The sequence below is a fragment of the Mauremys mutica genome, chromosome 9 (genome assembly GCF_020497125.1).
Source record: "Mauremys mutica isolate MM-2020 ecotype Southern chromosome 9, ASM2049712v1, whole genome shotgun sequence".
NCBI classification, from domain to species: domain Eukaryota; kingdom Metazoa; phylum Chordata; order Testudines; family Geoemydidae; genus Mauremys; species Mauremys mutica.
Window position 1 is genome coordinate 98668148 of NC_059080.1, and position 20686 is coordinate 98688833.

The following is a 20686-nucleotide window of genomic DNA, read 5'->3' on the forward strand; positions in this document are numbered from 1 at the left end:
TAAAGCTGAAGTCCTGAGAAAAGAGCTTGGAGCAGACTCTGGACCTGGAGTCACCGCTTCCAGGGCTGAGTGTCAGGCCAGCAGCCTACAAGTAGTTTTTCTAGGATCTCTACAGTTCTGGGTTCAAATCCTACTTCAAACAACAAATGAAAACGTCTCTTGCAGCTATTAGTGGTCAGACTTCCAACTCCACAAGTTGGCTCCCTTGAGAGTCGCTGTTCAGGAGAGGAACAGGCTTACAGTGGCTGAGTCGAGGTGTACATGAAGATTAAGGTACAGTACACTGCACAGCTTTGTAATGGGAGGTAAGGAAGTTCGCACATCCCCCGCCATACCTGGTTCCGGCCAGCTCATTACTCAGTACAGTGCTATACCACCTGTCTCACTCCATTACAGAAGATTTGTGAAGCCAAATAGCACCCTCTAGCCAAAAATAAAATCGCAGTAGTAAACACTGATCTTTAACAGAGCAGGCGTAATAAGAGGTTTGAAAACCTGCTCATTATCTCAATTAACAAACACCCTTCTGTAGCACCCATGGATTACACAGAAGTCTCTGTAGATGTGGCCATTGTAAACTCTGGCCTTTTGTTTAATTAGACTTTCCTGGAATGAATACTGTGTTTCACTTCACAGATGATTACATGGCTTTTGTGGTCCCTGATCCAAAACAAATTAAGATGGATACAAGTCCAAAAACATCCGGCGATAAGCATTGGTTCACAGTGAAACAATTGAACGGAAGGATTAGTCTTGTTAAACATACAAAAGGTTATCGATGAAGCAGCAGTTTGTACCGTGTCCTCCAACTTCACTGGCACACCTTCACCCATTCAGAAAAAATGCACCTGCTCTACGAGTTAAGGACAGCCACAGCGGATCACCTTAAAAGGTGCATCTTAGATAAGGAACTGATTCAAAAAGTAAGTGGAAATGCCCTTCTTTTGTCAGACTTCAGAATAATGGAGATTGTAAAAAAACACAAGGTTGATTTCAAACTGAATACAAGATCAAGCTTGCTACCTTGTAAAGACTTAATGGGACTCCTCTTCTACGTTAAAATTAATCAAATGAATCAGTTCTGAGCCAGTGACATTTTTTTCTTATTTGACCACTTATGGAACTGTCCTCGTATCTTCTAGCAACAGAAATTATTGTACTACATTATGCTCAGCCCTATATGTATAGTAAGATGCTTTACCCAATCTTTAAGGTATCAGGGTTTTCATAAGATCCTCATTTCCAACTTCAACATGGCACAAAGTATTGGATCTGAAATCATGCCAATCAAATTATCTTGCTTTTCTCCACTGAACATAACCCTATAAATGCTGATATTTTAGCATCCTCTATGTATTTAAAGACTGGCTGGAAATGGAAGCTAATGCTTTTGCTGTCAGAAAATCATTCGGAATTCACTTTCCAATGGCTAAAGCATTAGGGCAAAATTCAGGTGACAAAAATGGTGGCATAATTTACATGTCCTGGCCTAATTCTGCTCTCACACCAGAGTAAACCCAGAACAACTTTGTTCGCTTCAGCTGAGTTATTCAGTGTTTACTCAGTTGTTCAGAATCAGGCCCTGTGAACCTACTTTTCAACTGAACCTCTTTTCAAGAGACATTGCTCGGATTAGCCCCGAAGTTCTCGCTGCTCCACGAAAGTTGGCGTCCCCGCACTTTTATTGTTGAAAATTATTTACATCAGAAATAAAAGTATCATGAAAGGGGAATTCTAGAAAGAGTCATTTACACTAAAGCAGCGGTTCTCAAACTGTGGGTCGGGACCCCGTTTGAATGGGATTGCCAGGGCTGGCGTTAGACCGATCCCAAGCCCCAGGCCTGACCCCACCGCCTCGGGCACAAGCCCAAGGGCTTCAGTCTGGGGTGGTGGAGCTTGGGCTTCGGCCCCCTGGGTTCCAGCGGGCTCAGGTTTCAGTCCCCCTTCCTGGGGCCGGGTAGTAATTTTTGTTGTCAGAAGGGGGTTGTGGTGCAATGAAGTTTGAGACCCCTGGACTAAAGGAACAAATACCACAACATTTTACCTTTCCTGCATGAATGCTTTTTATGGGTCTCTCATTCTGCACTCCATGCCAGCATTTGGGCTATGAGAGTAGAGAGGTGTGCCTATGAGTCTACACTGGTGCCACTTACACTCAAAGGTGGTAGAAAGGTGGGGGTGTAGCAGGAAAGGGGGCTGTGTTACCTTATGCTTTTACCCTTCCCTATTGGTTGCCTTTCCTCCTATAAACCCTCCATTCCACCCCCTCTGCACGTTAAATTACATAGACTTACACTAACAATTTCTACCACCACTTTGGTGAACCTCTGAACTTGGCTCTGCCTCCAACTTCAGCTCCTCCTGCCTTCAACAGCTGCTATATAACATCCTTTTTCGAATGCAGATGGAATCAGAAGGATATGACTTCAAATATTAATATCTTCCACCCTGCTGGGATATAAAACAGAGAGCCAGGACCAGCAAACCTTTCCAAGAGCTGACACTGGGCCAGTAATCTGAAAGGCGGGGAAAGGTTGATATCTGTATGGGTGTTTGAAATTAAGAATCTGGCCAATTTAACAGGCAAATTCAGACTTAGGGCAGATGCCACCATCACCTGCCCAAAGGTTTTACACTACCCCATGCACTGCTCTCAGGTCTCCGCAACAGTTAGGCACAATGGGGCAAAGGATACAGTGCACTTTAACATTCTTGCCTTCTTATTTTTCCCCAATGGTATTTTAATAAAAACTTCAAAAAGCATTAAATGACTCAAGTTTACAAGTAAGTAACCGCAAACCACAAGAGTTCATATAACTACATATTCAGGAACTTAAACTATCCTTGTGCTTTTAGAACAGTTCAGAATTGCCACACAAATATTTATGTACTGATGACCCATACAGGGAATGACTATTAGTGTCCAACTTGCCAACTGATGCTTAAGAACCATACGTTTCTGCATCATTATCCACATGCTCATCTCTCTCTCTCTCTCTCACACACAGAATTGCCATTAAAATATAGTCATTCACTGTTTGAAAGTAACTAGCATTACAGAATGTTTACAAGCAACCCCTGCACCAACATATTTCAACGTGTTTCTTCAGGACACAGTTCACAAAATAACTTTAAAATCTCCCCCTGTGCTCAAATTACTAAATACACCGATCTCTATTATGGAGTAGTGACTTGCACAGCTTCAGTCTAAGAGAAAAGGTCTCAGATCATTTCATTTATAGGAACACCAAAGAGTATTTGAAGCCACTTCAACATGTACAACTTATTTTAATTTGAAAACCACTGAACAGATTTATCAAATTTTGCCCATAAAAAGCTGCCTTCCAGATGGAACTCTCATGCCAATTTTCTGCCCATGCCAAGTTTCACAGCAGAGTTACAAGCTTCTGAAAAAATTGAGTGTAACATGGAAAGGCTGACTAACCTCAGCTATCACCATAATGTTTATGTAAGCAGGCATGCGCAGGGTTATGCAATGTATGTAGAATCACAATGAAATCCTCTTCAAAGGGAAAGGAGGAACCTGTTGGCCTGATGAAAAAACATCATTCATCCTCGTTTCCACTAGTCACTGTTAGCTATCAAAGCCACATGCCCTGGGCTGCTCTGACCTAAACTAGTTAATTTATTCTTTTATTTAACTATGTAGGGGGAAAAAACACCAGGAAAAATATGTCTGAGGACCACATGGTTTACCGACAGATTTTTTTCAACTAAGCTTCATAGCCATATATGAAGAAACGCATGCAGTTGCTGTTTTATTACAAACAGTGTTTGTCATGGGGAAAGGTTATTTATATCTGATCCAATTCTGCTATAATGACTATTTTGCCATCGGTACATCCTACAATCCCCCCCTCTCTGAACACTGGTACTCGGAACTTACTGTGCACAATTAGGGGAGTCATGTTTAAAAGAAAAGACAAAGATCCTGAATCAAATCATTTAACTGCAATGGGTGGTCAGGATTCCGGGCTTCGAAGCACAGTAGCAATTTATGACTGATCACAATGATCTGGCAATGCTCATACAAGAGAACATACAGGCTGTGTGACTATTTCCATGCCAACAAATCTGCACCTTAAGCGGAAGGCCATTAAGCCTAGGACTCAGGAATTAGTAACATGTTGGAGTGGCTTTACTGGAAAAAATTTTTAAATAAATAAATAAAAGTTCACTGTTGACCAGTTTAGGCCACTTCAGTGACAAAAGGAGAATAGGAAAACGGGAAAAAATGATCTTCATTGTGTGTAACATTTTGCAACTGTTACCAAAAGCAAAGTTTGCCCAAGGACTCAGCCAGCTCAGAGGAAATTACTGTATAGAGTGTGACACAGCCCTGACAAGGCCAGCTTCCCTTCTCCCTGCCTTTCCTTTATTTGACAGTTGCCACCACACCTAGTCTTCGGACTCCATTATATCTTAACCACATACAGGATACGCCCCATGGGAAAGTAGGATGATGGGGCTGAAGTGATGTCAGCGAGAACATTTTCCTTCTTTGCTTTACAAACCTTTGAACCTTGCAGGGGTAGCCATCCGCTCCTATGCTTTTTTAGAAACTAACTGTAACAATGCATATCCTGACAGGAAATGTTACCATGCATTAGTGATAAACTATTACATAAAAAGGCAAATTAAGTTTCCAAGCCACTGAATCTAACCTGATAAACATATTACACCTCCACAGCTCAACAACAGCCAAGAAAGGAATATGCAGTTTTGAAGGGCAGGAGAAGAGAAACCCCACTAGATATTTAAAGCCTTGTCTGATAGACTGTAAGGCCAGAAGGACCATCATGATCATCTAGTCTGACCTCCTGCACATCGCAGCCCACAGAACCTCACCCACCCATTGCTGTAGTAGGCCCATAACCTCTGGCTGAGTTACTGATGCCCTCAAATCTTCATTTAAAGAATTTAAGTTACAGAGAATCCATCGTTGACTCTAGTTCAAACCAGCAAGTGACCCAGGCCCTACACTGCAAAGGGAGGCAAAAACCCTTAGGGATCTCTGCCAGTCTGACCTGGTGGGAAATTCCTTCCCAACCCCAAATCTGCCAATCAGTTAGCCCCTGAGCATGTGAGTCAGACCCACCAGCCAGACACCTGGGAAAGAATTCTCCGTAGTAACTCAGAGCCCTCCCCTTCTAGTGTCCCAGCTCCGGCTGTTGGAGATATTTCCAATATGCCATTGTAGGGAAACTCATCCTGCCATCCCATCCATAAACTTGTCAGGCTCAGCCTTAAAACAAGTTAGGTGTTTTGCCTCCATTACTCCCTTGGAAGGCTGTTTCAGAACTTCACTCCTCTGAGAGTTAGAAACCTTCACCTAATTTCAAGCCTAAACTTATTGATGGCCAGTTTATATCCTTTTGGTTTTGTGCCACCATTGGCTCTTAACTTCTCCCTCCCTGGTGTTTATCCCTCTGACGTATTCACAGAGAGCAATCATATCTCTCTTCATCCTTCATTTTATTAGGCTAAACAAGCCAAGCTCCTTAAGTCTCCTCTCGTAAGAAAGGTTCTCCATTCCTCTGATCATCATAGTAGCCCTTTTCTGTACCTGTTCCAGTTTAAATTAATCTTCCTTAAACATGGGAGACCAGACTTGCACACAGTTTACCAGATGAGGTCTCACCAGTACCTTGTATAATGATAACACTTCCCTATCTCATCTGGAAATACCTTGCCTAATGCATCCAAAGATTTCCTTAGTCTTTTTCACAACCACATCACATTTGCAACTCACAGTCATCCTGTGATCAATCAATATACACAGGTCTTTCTCCTTGTCTATCGCTACCAATTGATAGATCCCCAGTTTAAAGCAAAAATTCTTGTTGTTAATCCCTAAATGCATGACCTTGCAGCTTAAATTTCATCCCATTTCTATTACTCCAGTTTTCAAGGTTGTCCAAATCTTCTTGTGTGATATCCCAGTCCTCCTCTACATTGGCAATACCTCCCAATTTTGGGTCATCTGCAAATTTTATTGGCATACTCCTGCTTTTTTGGGAGCGTGCTAATAAAGGAGAAAGATCTGTGTGTCTTTGACATGTAGCTCAGTGAATGCACCAACAGAACACAAGTTCAGCTACAGAACTTAATAGTCTAATTAAACTAATGATGTGATGTCAAGTGGTTTTCCACATAGCTACCTCCTTGTTAATTTAAGAAAACTCTGATGAGAAACCAACATGTTTCCTTGATAAGGGACAATGAAAAGGAGATTATTGTTAATGATGCTTTATTGTACATTTCACACCACCTAGTATACATTCTGTATACTTCCCATACAAAGAGCATTTCATCTAGTACTGAACTGCAGGTATCTGCATCAGGGCATGGCAGATTACAGCCATGTAACAGTTTAAGACTGGATGTGAAGAATATTGTATTCCAAGCAAAAATTCCTCCTGTAAATTAGGTAAGCAACTTCTGGTCAATTACTTAATTTTTACTCACCCAAAAGAAGGCACTGTGGTGGAAGTGGAGCTGCCATGAAATTATCTAGGAATTCTAACCTGTAATAATGTTATGAATACTGGTCACAGTGAGACAGTCACTGTAGAGCTATATGAGGTTATTGAGTTTTCCTGTTTGAATGTATTGGTCTAGCTTCATAGGGGCTGTTGGAAAAACAAGCAGGAAGCAACATAATGGCTCTAGATAAGCTCCTCCCCAACAAACATTTGGGGGTCACTTACAAGGCAATGTCTGAAATATTAGAGGTGAAAATGCTACTTCCAGGCTCCAGCCCAAAGTTACACAGCTGTTTTGCCAAGGCTTGGAGCCTAGAGAGCAAAGGGGGACTCCGCATTTAAAAAGACTCCTGGAGATTGTATGAATTCATTGTTTCATGTACTATTTATATAAATTCTCACAGCAAAATGACTGACCAAGTATTAGTATTTTATCAAGTACAATTGGTTAACAACATAGCAAAAGCATCCTGATTGGTTAATAATTAAATCACACAGTGTTTTAATATCATGTGCTGCAGGGAGCCGCAGAAGACACATTCAAGAGCCACTTGCGGTTCTCCAGCCTCAGTCTGAGTACCACTGGACTGCAGAGAAGGAAACCTGGGGAATTCTCAGCCAGTCACATCTTGAAACCAAAATATAAAAAGGCTGTTGCACAGATCATGCCGAGTCTTCACTATCACAGCTCCACCAAAAGTGTTCAACTAAAATAAATAAAGTCTTTTGGCAGTATAAGAAGATATTTAAAAATGATTTAGACCAAACTGAAAACAAAGCAAAGCCCAGAGCCAAAAAGATCGGTGCTGCTGAAAACAGATAAATCATTAGGATGCTGGAAAGTTAACTGAAAAGCAGAAATGCAAAGGCATACACCAAACTACTTTTCTGTACCAATTATTTCCTGGCCTTGCAAAATAAAGAGAACAGAAGGAAACAGTTAAAATGCATTGAGAGAGTAAGAAAATGTATAGAATTGGTTTCTGCCCTTTGCTGAAGAGTTAACAGATAATTAGTTTGTTCTGTAATATTTTTCTAGAGTCACTACCAAGTTTAAAGAAAGAACTACAGTATGCTAACACTGTTATGGAGAATGGAAAGTACATATAGAATCCCCGACTTTCTGAAAAGTGGATCAATGGTCTCAATCATTGGGTATGCATGGGGTGCGCATCTTCTAAAGTAGAGAGGAATTTGTTGGAAATAATAACCAGGAAGAATATGAATTTACCTCTCCACGTTTTGAATGGCACCTTTTAAATCTGGACCCCAATTTAAAAGACTTGCTTACAATTCTTCGAGATGTTGCAGGAACGGAGAAATTTGAACTCTCGCCATAGATACAGGTTCCAGATCAATCATTAGTAAGTTAATTTAGTTAACGAGACTGCCAAGTAGTAATAGCTTAAAAACAAGATTCACTGTCATATGTTAGTGTTGCTAAGGAAATGGCTAGCAATGTATGTTAAGAACCAAAGCCTTGACTTCTAAATCACTAGACACTTGTGTATGTACGATGTTGTAGAAGGAAAGCATCTGCTGCACAGTTCTTAGAATGCCACTGGCAACAATCCCATGAAGCACAAGAGATGGGAACAGAATAGGTAGGGATACTGAGAGGAGCAATAATGGCCTCCCAACTCCCTTAGCCTTTTTGGGGCACAGAAACAGAAGCAGCATGGTGTTGGTTGTGGGGAAGGTCCTAGCCTTCTCATTGCTGCCAATGATATTCCTATTCTAATCTCAATCCTTTTCTAAAAGCTTCCAGACCTAATGTAGTAGAGGAACAAATTCACTATAGGTAGCTACCATTGAATTCATTTTCCCATCTTACCTCACCCTCATCTACCGTAGACACAAACCGCTTGTGCCAGCAGTTTTAAGGCAGCTCACTACTGGTGTTCAATAGCTTCTTTATCAACAAGAACTTTCTGGTTACAAATGAGGTCGCGCATCTTGCCTTCAAGGCATTATTGCAAAGACCGCCTTCTTTTCACGCATCTCCCCCCACATCCTGCAGTTCTCTACTTACAGGATTCCCTCTGTTTTAGATCCCCAGTCCCTCGGATTTACTCCCTTTAACAGAGTTCAGGGAAGGAAGGGGGGAAAGTCTGAAGCAGCCAATCTACAAATAGCTTTGTTCACATGTAGTCAGCCTCTTGTTTCTCAGCCATTTCTCAGGCAGCAGATCACAAGAGCAATCATGGAGATTGATACATAAGACTTCTCCCCCCTTTTAAAAAAATAATACCCTAACAAAGCCTCCTGGAGATATATTAAAAGATAAGCAGCTTTTTAGTGTTATACTCAACTCTTTTCTTCTAAATCTCTCAAGAATCAAACTACATCTAAGGGGCACCCTCTCCTTTAAAAACATCTACTTCAGTGTTTCTTTATGTTATGTTTATTATACAAATCCCAGTCCAGATGAGCTGATTTATCAGTATGCTTTGCACTTAAACCAATTTGCATTATTTAGTTATGTGGGTATAAAAAGTAACCAAGATCTTTAAAAAATGAACATTATATCAAAAAAGGATTTATAAAAGTTTAGTGTGTGAGAAACTCCAGAGACTATTTATTTGTGACAGGTATGATGAGATTCTCCTACAAGATGTAGGCTCCAAACAGTCATGTGATAACATCAGATAAGTCTGTTACACTTCCGAACTGGCAAAAAAAACAAACAATTCTAAGAAAATGCTAATTCCACAGGAACCAACGACTAAGAAAAATCCAAATTATAGTGATTATGTAAGAGATTGGATTAAGAATAATCTAGTGTGATGTGTGCATGTTTAGAGAAGACTTGGAAGATGAGATTTTAAAACAATCATTCAAAGGAAAGTCAGTTGTGAAAGGGAACAATGTGTTATACTAGATTTCATTCATCTGACCAAGAAAAAATGAACGGTAATAGGAGATTAGGTATTAAATGCTGGCTTTGCTCTTATACTAAGTAAGATCAGTCGTTCCCATCAGCCCTTCCTTTCACCCCTCAAAATGAAGCTCTTCCAGTAACATTCACTGAAGCCTAATGATACTTAATTCAGTCTGAGCAAACCTATCACCTATCGAAAGCTCATGCTCCAATACGTCAGTTAGTCTATAAGGTGCCACAGGACTCTTTACTGCTTTTACAGATCCAGACTAACACAGCTCCCCCTCTGATACTTGACAAATTTTTCTGAAACTCCAAATCTTTATTGCCTTTGCTTCAGCAGATGCAGTGGTACAAGTAGAAATAATTTCTTGCCAGTACACTGCACTGATGGGCAGGACACAAAGGGTGAGGGAGAAGCACATGACCTCCCCATGTGACTCCTCCCTGCCCTGCCCCCAGCCCTGGGCCCCGCGCTCTCCTCATCCCCTCCCCCTATGATCCACACCACCCCACGTTACCTTGGGGAGCGTGGGGGGGGCTGTCCTCTTCCTACTCCGCCGGAGATTTCTGCTGTACAGACCCAGGCAGGAGGACTCAGGAGATGCAGCTGCATGGAAGGGCTGGGGAAGGGCTCCTCCTCTGTCTTTCCGGTACGCCATACCAGCTATAAATATCTTACTGGTATGGCGTGCCGGACCGTACCACCGTACTTGCACCACTGAGCAGAACTGGGATGCCCTTGGCTTTTCCAGGAGAGATAAATACCCAATGGAGATCATTCTACTGAAGATCTTCATCGGGATCGTCAAACTGCCCTACATCCAAAGAGAGGATATTTCTGCTTCTCCTTTTTTAATATCCAGGGGGAACAGTTGCAACATCTACTTCAAGGGGCAAGATCACAGCAATCAGACACACGGAGCACGTGAGTAGGCTATCGATACAGGTCTCTGAAGCATGGCAGGCATTCCCTGTTGTGACCTATTGCATTAAGACTTTGGCTCATTCACGTCCAATTACCTTTTATTAAAAAACATTTCTCAAAGCAACATCTGGGGGAAGAGGAAATTTAATGTAACATTTCCTTCTATGAAAAACAGCTTTTATTTACCCCAGATAAATATCCCTCTAGCTATTACCACTCAGTGAGCAGCCAATTTAAAAGTTAAGTGCAGCCTACAGCAATAATAAATTGGACTGTCTCTGTAGCTTCTATGAACCTTTTATAGTTGTTATAACTGCTCATATGGATACCTTCCTGGCGTCTTAGGTTTTTTACTCTGTTCTTTGGCAGCATGAGTTATGTTAGGTTATTTTTAAGGTGCACACTCACCCATTCCTTTAGCTCTGGCCTCTCCTAAGCTCTTTAACTATGGAATGAAGAGCTCCAAAGAACTTTAGTGATCACTACACTCTCATTCTCAAAACAGCATTATTCTGATAGTGTGAAGGAGGGGCTATGTGATACTCTTATGCCTAAAACATTATCAGGGCTAACAAAGAAAATCTTGATTTGGATGAATAAGAAGCAAATAAACATTTGCTAAAGCATGTCCAAAGTTAACAACCCCATCTAGAGGTTTGACTAACACGACATACGTTTACGTCAACAGCTGTGTATGGTAGCTGCCCAGGATATACCATTATGTTTATATTGTGCATGACAATGCTTCTTGACGTCTGTTTGAATTTAATTTTTCCTTTCCTTTAGATGTTGCCAAATATGTCAACAATAGTCACTGTTGGGCAAAGTGAATTTTTGTCAACATCTACTAGATAGATAGTTTAAAGTGATTACCTCAGACATATGGCCCTAAAAGGAGCAGGTCCCGACTCCAAATATCTAAGACTACCCAGAGCCTTATATTACATCTTACCTCTTAGAGTTCCTGGAGGAGCACAGAGTTTCCTAGGATAAAAGGGGTTATGCTTTTTAGTGCTTGGGCCACTTCAGTGCCAGAATGCTGGAATACTTCCCCTCCTGTCAAACAGCCCCACGGAGTCCTTTCTACAAGAGCACCAGGATAGACTCATAATAGTGCAGGAAAGATTGGACCACCCCCTCTTCAGTCCTCCATGAGAGGGAATGATCGTGGTAAAAAGGTCTCCTTTTGAAAGGCCTGCTGAATTTCAATACCGCTTGGACTGTTTGTTTTAAATGCCTTTGTGCTGAGCAGACTCAGATATCTGCAACATATGATAGCCAATGATATGCATACATAAAATCTATCCCTGCCAGCACTCCTGACTGAGCATAATGGGGCAACTCAGTGACAGTAATATGTCCTATACTAGATTCTGTTTTCAAAATACAGTAGAACCTCAGAGTTAAGAACAGCTGGGGAATGGAGGTTGGTCGTAACTCTGAAATGTTTGTAACACTGAACAAAACATGGTGGTTCTTTCAAACATTTACAACTGAACAATGACTGAACACAGCTTTGAAACGTTACTATGCAGATGAAAAAGGCTGCTTTCTCTTTATTTTTGTAGAATTTAAAATTGAACATAGTACTGTATTTACTTTTTGTTTTTGTCTCTGCTGTTGCCTGATTGTGTACTTCCGGTTCCAAATGAGGTGTGCGCTTGACTAGTCAGTTCGTAACTCTGAGGTTCTACTGTAAGGCCCTAAAATGTTACTGATACAGACAGATAAGTGAGTGAGGTAATATCGAGTGAGGTAATATCTTTTATTACCTCACCAACCTTCTCTCGCTAATATCCTGGGACTGACACGGCTACTACTGCACGGCATACAACGATAGAGAGGGCAATTCATGGCGGAGCTGTCATGCAACATACTCTACATGATAAACTACTGTTCTGTAAGCACTATGAATTGCCAAGAACTCAAGCCCCAAATAATAACAAGTGATTAATGTGTTATTTTCTACAACAAAATAAGTCTCCCAGGAAAAAGCAACATGCAAGTCTGAATTAAACAAATACTATAAAATGATAGAGGATGAAGTGGAAATACTACACAACAATTATGCATGACAATGCTTCTTGACGTCATGCCTGAGCTGGAAGAGCAGGAGCAGGTTGCAAGGGAAGATTAAATGAAGTGTGTCCCTTCTTATACTATTACCCTGCTTTCCTCTTCTCAATGCGTTGGAAAAATATTACTATAATAATTACATGAACATTTTGCACCATTCAGGTTATTCTACTACAAGTTGTATAATTATACAGGATTGGAATTCTGAGGATGGGTGTAAGCATGGTTATATGTTAAGTATCTGAAGAAATATGGTCTGTGAGTCAAATTACTTTCTTTTTAAGAGCCCAATCATTTGAAAGTTACCATAGTTCCTTAGTTATATTATACTCCCAAGCCACTAGGCAAGAGGATGTGTGAAGAACCTCTGAAATATAGCATCGACACAGCCACGGCAACTCCCTTGGCTCTGTTTTGGCAGGAGGCCACAGGTTGCATTCTTCAAAAATGTAAGCTAGTAATCTTCTGGGCCTAAAGGTCAATTTCCCATTTTAGTGGTGCCAGGTCAAACTTATTGACTTTAGATCGCAACTGATAGTAAGCAAAGACATACAAGATCAGGAAAGGAAGGAGGTTGCCCCGATAGTGGGAACTCGCATGGTGAAGACAGAGCAGGAAGTAGCTCTTGGACCACACAAAGCTCTCATAGAGGATATAAATGTGTCCAGAACTCCTCTCACTCTGCTTAAGACCGGGCAGAGCGAGCAACTCACCAAATGCTACCCAATGTGTACGCTGGGAGGGAAGGAATGTTGAGAAATCCAAGCCTCCAGAATCTCCCTATTCCCACCATGCAGCCAGAAAGTGGAGGGATGGGGAAAGAAGAAAAGAATCATTTCCTTCCCAACTGCCAAGGAGCTATTTCATAAAGCATGGTCACACCTCTTTAGAATCCCAGCTCCTTAGCCTGACACAGCTCTATTATGTTTTCACCAGGACGACTCAATCTCACGATATCGCATCACAAATATTTGGGGCTGGGCTCTCAATAGAGTTTCAAGGTTGAAGACCCATGTCATTAACACTGTCAGCTCTTGAGGCAAATATACTAATTTACAAGACCAAAACCCTTTGTTATGCAAGCTATACCCCCCCACACCCCCAATTCATTTATTCCCCCTAACCTGCACTGGAGTTCTGAGTGCTCCAAACCTAGCATTTAGGATGCCGCAGTATAGTAGGACCCAGCACAGAGGATCATCATTAAGATGGGAAATCTGTGGTAGGGAACCACCTGCTGTGGGAAAAGCAAGTTCTCACTCCCAGGACTGTGTCCAGGCTTTTTTGGGAACGCAAAAGGCACCATCACATCAAATTGGTGTACTAACAACCAAATCCCTTGTGGTAAAAGGGATACCAACAAAACAACCAAGAAATCCAGTCTTCAGACAGTCAAGAACACAAGTGAGTTGGGAGTAGTAAAAAATAAAAACCATCAACATGCAAAAGGTCTACCAAACCAAAATGTGTATGTTTTTTAAATGTACACTCAGGGTATGTCTACACTACAATTAATACCCGGTGGTTGGCCCGGGCCAGCTGACTCGGGCTAAGGGGTTGTTTAATTGCGGTATAGATGGGGCTTGAGCTGCAACCTGAGTTCTGGGACCCTCCCCGCTCACAGGATCCTAGAGCCTGGGCTCCAGGCTAAATGCATGTGTCCCCCCTGCTGGTACATAGCCTCTCCACAGGCAAGACCCTTGCAATACCTCCTGAATGGTCCCAACTGGTAACTGGGTCCTTGCATGCCCAGGCAAATTCTGCAAGGGATCTTGGAGAAGCAAGGGGCCCCAAAGGTGTAGTGAACAGGTCCATCAGTGTGTGGAATACACCCTGAGACTCACTAACCCATGCCGCTAGCTACTGGGTCGGTAGCGAAGACCTCAATGGTTTCTATGGTGAAAGAAAGTGTTACCTCTACCATGGCATAGCAAGCAGATGCAGGCCTAGCAGTTGTCCACTACTATAGAGAGCACCCACATCGAGGGCCATAGAGTGCACCCTAACCCCCGCCAGTCATCTTGTCAACGTATGCCACTGGAACACAAGTGAACAGTGAGAGAATGTGGATGGTGCAACACGAGCCACCACCACTTCAAACAATTCATGTGTGTGTTCTGATGACAGAGGAAAATTTTGCAGTGATGGGTGAGTGGCGATGCAACAGGTCTGGTAATGCTGGGGGTCGTAGTCACAGATCAGCATGTAGGCATCTCTCAATGCCAATTATAATAGTTTCATGGAATGTTTGTACTTTACTCTACCACCAGCTGACCTGAGAGAGGCACAGCACTTGTTGCAAGAGAATTGTCCAGGTTTAGGGTTGACATTGCCGCGCTCAGTGAAACCAGCCTCGCTGATGAAGGGTAACTTGCAGAGATCGGTGCAGGGTAAGGTCACCCATCCTCACAGCCAAGACTATCGGATGTTAGCTTTGCCATTAGCAACTCTGTTGCCTCCAAGCTTGAATGTTTACCTAAAGGCATAAGTGATCATCTTCTGGTTCTACGGTTGCCATTGAAACGTAAGTGGTATGTTACTATCAGCAGTGCTTATGCTCTTATCATGACAAATGTTGTCAATGAGAAAGAAAAGTTCTGTAATGACTTACACAAACTCATTGTGTCTATATCTGCATCAGATAAACTGATTATCACGCGGGGGACCTTAATGCAAGGATTGGAAGTAATGTGGTAATCCGGCAGCCTGCCATCGGACAGCAAGGGACTGGGAAAGAGAATAGCAATGGAACTCTGCTACTTAGTGAGTGCGTCAAGCAGCAATTAGCAATCAAGAATACCTTTTTCCACCTACCCAACAAAAAGAAAACATCACAGATGCAGCGAGATCCAAACAATGGCATATTATCGACTACATCATCATCCAGCGGCCAGATCTACAGGATGTACAAATCACTGAAGCCATACACGGGGCAGACTGCTGGCCAGATCATCCTAAAGTCTGCTCCAAACTGTTATTAGTAATTCAACCAGTGCATTGCAAAGCACCACCTAAACCAATCAGACAGCTCAGCATAAAGCATTACAAGATGAAGCTACATGAATGCAGCTCTGTAATAATATCACGGCAGTTTTGTCTGACTCCACTGGCTTGACGACTAGTGCTAATTTAAACAGTGAGTGGGCGACTTTTCACGACATGGGATATCAAGCTTCTCTCGCAGACATGGGTACGGCAAAATGACATTATCAGGATTGGTTTGACAAGAATGATCCAGAAATTCAACAACTACTCGTTAAAAACATGAGATGCATTGTCAAATTCTTGTATCCCATGTTCCTGTAGGCACAGTTATAAACATACAAGAATCTGTGTCATGCCATCAAATAAAAGACATGCAGGATCAATGGTGGAATGCCAAGGCAGATGAAAACCAGACCTATGCCAACTGTCAAGAGACGAAAAACTTCTATGCTGCTTTGAAAGATGTATATGGTCCTACACATAATACAACAGTGCCTCTGAAGAGTGCAGACAGCCTAGCACTGATCACTGACAAAGGAGAAATCTTTCAGAGGTGGTGACAGCATTTCGGTGATCTTTTGAAAACACCACCCAACACCACAGAAGCAGCAGTCAGAAGACTAGTGGAACAGCCAACATGTAATGACAACATGGACACAGCCCCATCCCTTGAAGTCAGCACCATGACTTGAAGAACCAGTGCCATGAAGAACTGCAGGGCTCCTAGATCTGATGGGATTCCTGCAGAGATATCGAATTATGGAGGTGAGATTCTACTTAGGTGACTGCATGGACTATTCTTCAATATATGGAGTACTGAAATCATACCGCAAGACTTCAAAGACAAGATAGTTGGCACCATACACAAGAGGAAAGGTGAAAAGTCTGACTGTGGTAATGATCGCGGTATCTCATTACTCTCCATCGCCAGAAAGGTTCTGACTAGAGTATTCTTTCATCATCTGCTATGCAACATCACTAATTGCGTACTACTGGAGGTTTTACGAACAGCAGACATGAACTTTGTAGCCTGTCAGATGCAGCAGAAATGCAGAGAACAGCAACAGGACCTTTACACCATCCTTATTTGACACAGTCAGCAGACCTGGGCTTTAGCAATATTGTGTAAGTTTGGTTCTCCAGAAAAATACACCAACATTCTGAGGCTATTTCACGATGGAATGATTGGCCGAATCCGCATAGGCGGTGTTCAGTTTGACCCATTTCCTACCAATGGTATTAAGCAGGGCTGCATAATTGGCCCGCTCCTGTTTAATCTCTTCTATGCAGCAATGCTCAATGTAGCTACAAGAGACCTGAATGCCGGTACCAGGATTTGTTTCCGATCCTCTGGAAAATTATTTAAGCTGAATAGGCTGCGATCATCCATGAATGTCTTTGAGGCAATTGTTCATAAGCTGAGGTATGCTCTAGGGGCACATATTCTAAAAGATATAAAATTGATTATAGACAGATTTGCAGAACGGTATGGGCTGACAATCACCTTGAAAAAGACAAAGGTCATGTATCGACCTATGCCAGGAAAATCCTACATAAAAGTAAAAGTCACCATCAGAAACACACAGCCAAACGATGCTACAGATGTCTGCTATCTTAGTAGTATATTGTCGAATGATGTCACTGTAGACAAGGAGCTGACAAGTCATATCAACAAAGCTAGGTCATCATTTGGCAGAGTATCAGGCAGAGTCTGTTGGCAACACAGTATTAAGCTTGAAACCAAGTCTGTAAAATAATTGTGCTCTCCAACTTGCTGTATGGGTGAAAAACCTGGACTTGCTACAGGCATCACATTAAGCTTCTAGATAAGTTCCACTTATGACATCTGTGTGCCATGCTCTGCATCATATGGCAGGATAAAGTTACCAACGATGAGGTTCTGGAATGCAGTCACTCTCCTGGCTTGAAGCCAGGCTTATCACATCACAGTTACACTGGGCTGGTCATTTGTTAAGGATGGACCACACCGGAATGCCAAGGCAGTTGCTGCATGGTGGAACTGAAAGTGGCCAACTGCATACAAGGTGGCCAGAAGAAACACTTCAAGGCCACACCAATGCATAACTCAAAACGCTGCAACGTTGACGTTGACAGCTGGGAGTCAGTAAGAGGTAGGTCACGCTGGCAAGCAGTAGGTAACAATGGGGTTACCCAGTTCAAGATTAGCTGGTAAACAGCCGGCAATAATGGGGTTACCCAGTTCAAGATTAACTGGCAAGCAGTAGGTAACAATAGGGTTACCCAGTTCAAGATTAGCTGGTAAACAGCCAGCAATAATGGGGTTACCCGGTTCAAGATTAACTGGCAAGAAGTAGGCAACATTGGGGTTACCCAGTTCAAGATTAACCACAGTATAGATCTTAATGCACAGAGGCTGGGTCGTAAATAGCGGCATACTCAGCAGACACAGACTTTAACCCCTTCCTCCACCTCGAGCTACCTGTGCACTTCATGAGGAAAGGACTGGCACATCGGTCTTTTCAGCCATAACCATACACACAAGAGGTAAAACTGTCGTCAGCATCATCTTCGATCAGGAAGGACAGTAACAGCAAGTCAAGTTTATAATTACTTGGCAAAATGAACCGTAATAAATCCCAACACAACCCTGTGGCACCGTTCCCAAAAAACTAATGCAAACAAGTTTTCATAGCAACAAACTCCAAGAAACTAGGGAGTTGGGCATGATGCCCCCACTGACTAAGTTGCTGATAGCAAGAAACCGACCGGGACATAGTTCAGCACAGGGGTGGATTTAGAGTTAGTGGGGCCCTGTGCGTAGCTTCATTTTCAGGGGGCCCCCTGGGAACCCAGCCAAGAAAAAGAAAGCCAGACCCCTGTCCACCCCAGGCGCGGGTCCAGACCTGCCGACAGAAATGCCAGGCCCCTGGGCAACGTGGGGGGCTGGCACCGGGGGCCCTGGAAGGGGCAGGGCCTCGGGAAGAAGGGGCGGGGCAGGGGGCTAGCCTCCCCCAGCCAGCCCTTCAGCGCTGCCCAGGCCACACCACCCAGAGCTCCAGCGGTAATTTAAAGGGCCCATGGTTCCAGCTGCTGCCGGGAGCCCCAGGCCTTTTTAAATAGCTGAGCCCTGGGGCATCTGCCCCTTCCCTCCACACACACCCAGTCGGCAGACCTGGGTGCGGGAGGGGACTGCAGCACTCCCATGTTTTATGCGGGGCTCCACTGCCATCCCGCGCCAATTATGTTAAAACATATTGTTAGGAGCACAGAACTGCCCTGGCTCCTGGGGAGACAGGGAGGGGCCTGAGCCCGGCCACAGGGGCTGAAGTGCAGCCGCAGCTGCTAAGGGGGATCATAGCTGCCTGCTTTGCAAGCACCCAGCGGCCAGGGGAGGCGAACAGAGATCAGTGCGTGGAGGCAGGTCTCTGCCCACTTCTCCAGGCCGGCCAGCGCAGGGCCACCGGGGCGCCCGAAGCTGTCTTTAGCCATGAAGATCTTGGTGTCTCCTGTCTCCTTCTTCAGCCCCATAGTGGCTCCACACGTGTGCTGCCTCCAGGGCGCCTGGGGTCCTGGCTACACCCTGCGCCCAGGGCTCTGTGGGCTCTGCTGCTGCCTCACCAGCTGGCCCAGAGAAGCAGGCAGAGACCGACCTGAAGGAGGGTGGGGGGGCATGGCTCCATTGACGGCCACCTGAGTGCCCCGCTGCCTCCATGCGCTGATCTCTGCTCACCTCCCCTGGGTCCTTGCAACGCAGGCGGCTGCAATTCCCCCTTAGCTGCTGCACTGCAGCCCCCATGGCCGGGCTCAGGCCCCTCCCTGTCTCCCCAGGAGCCCAGGCGGTTCTGTGCTCCTAACAATATGTTTTAACGTAAGTGGTGCAGGGCAGCAGCCAGAACCCCAGGCATGGCGTGGCAGCGGAGCCCCACATAAAACGTGGGGGTGCTGCAGAACCCTCCGCACTCCTAGTTCCTGTGCATATGTTTTGGGGCCCCCTGTTGCTGGGGGGCCCTGTGCCTCGGCACGGTATGTTTCAAGGTAAATCCGCTCCTGGTGCATCACCTGCGTGGCTTAACACACTCCTGTAGGTTTGAGTACTTAATTTAGCAATGTTAAATTCACTGTGGAAGAGTCAGACTCTTGTATTGGGAAGATCTAAAGCCTTCTGGGTTATCTGCTTGCAGCCTCACCCGCGCTTCTTGCCAGTTTTCCCGCTTTCAGTGTTTTGCCTGCAGTGGGAAGAATACGCTGAACCCATCTTCTTTTAGACTTGCTAATACGTTTACTTGCATTTAGTGATCCAAGCACTACCGGAGCAAACACGGCTCTACTGAACGCAGCTCTTCTCTCCTTTAAATGGCTACTGAATAAAGCTTGCCTCACCCTAGTAACTGTTTGATTTTCAAAGAAGTTAAGTCATCCATAAAAGAGCAAGCATCTCTTCCACATTTATATACACATAGGAGTATATTTGCAGCGTGTTGGTTCCTATTTAATACTATAGCAGCATAATCACCCTTTGTGTGATGTAATTTCACCAGTACACTGTGCAATAAGCACGTAAGCCTTTTGCTCAGAGTCCTTTTACAATTATCTAGAAAGAAGAATCAAATGTTCCATGCAGTCATTCTCCCTCTACAAGAGGGGACAACATGAGGTTCAGCCAATAGCCAATGGAAGGTCTTGTAAATGGAAATCTAAAACTTTTCCCCACGAGTCTGCTTCAAACAAACACTGGGCTAACGAGCAAGCCAGGAGCACTAACCTGACTGGCTCAGATTGTTCAGACAAACTGGACCTTCGCCTCACTGAACAGGTAGGGTTATGACTTTTGTCCTAGCTCGGACTTATCAATTAGAGAGAGAATGCATTCTTCACATTCCTGAAAGGAATTCAAAAGCCAGATATTTATGTCTGGAAGAAGTTGCAGCACTTCTGTCGTGTTCAAATGTAAGAGCATAACCACATGTGCTAGCTTCACCTTAGTCTCCCAGCAAATGGAGAACTGAAGTAAGGATTTCCCTGTGCAAAGCTGCCAACAGATTTACTAGCAACAAACCGAATAATCCAGCCACTTGATATGACATCCTGGACACTGATAGGTTGAAGGAAAAAAAATACTTTTAAAAGGAGTGAAATTCTACAGGAGATGGAGACAGAAGTGATAAACATGCTTGTATTGCTCAAGTTATTTCACACATTCTTCATTTGTGCGAGACCTGAATGGTCATGAGATTTGGAGTTGGGACAAGACGAGTCCTCCAGGTCTCAGGTCCCACAAACTGCTGGGTGCTATCGGTTAATTAAGAATTGCAAATAGTATGCGTTAAA

At 43.6% G+C, this 20686-nt stretch overlaps 1 protein-coding gene across 4 annotated transcripts in view; it reads right to left on the minus strand.

Moving 5' to 3' along the window:
- Nucleotides 1-20686, minus strand: part of DIS3L2 (DIS3 like 3'-5' exoribonuclease 2) — a 257856-nt gene that overhangs the window by 198185 nt on the left and 38985 nt on the right. The window lies entirely within an intron of this gene.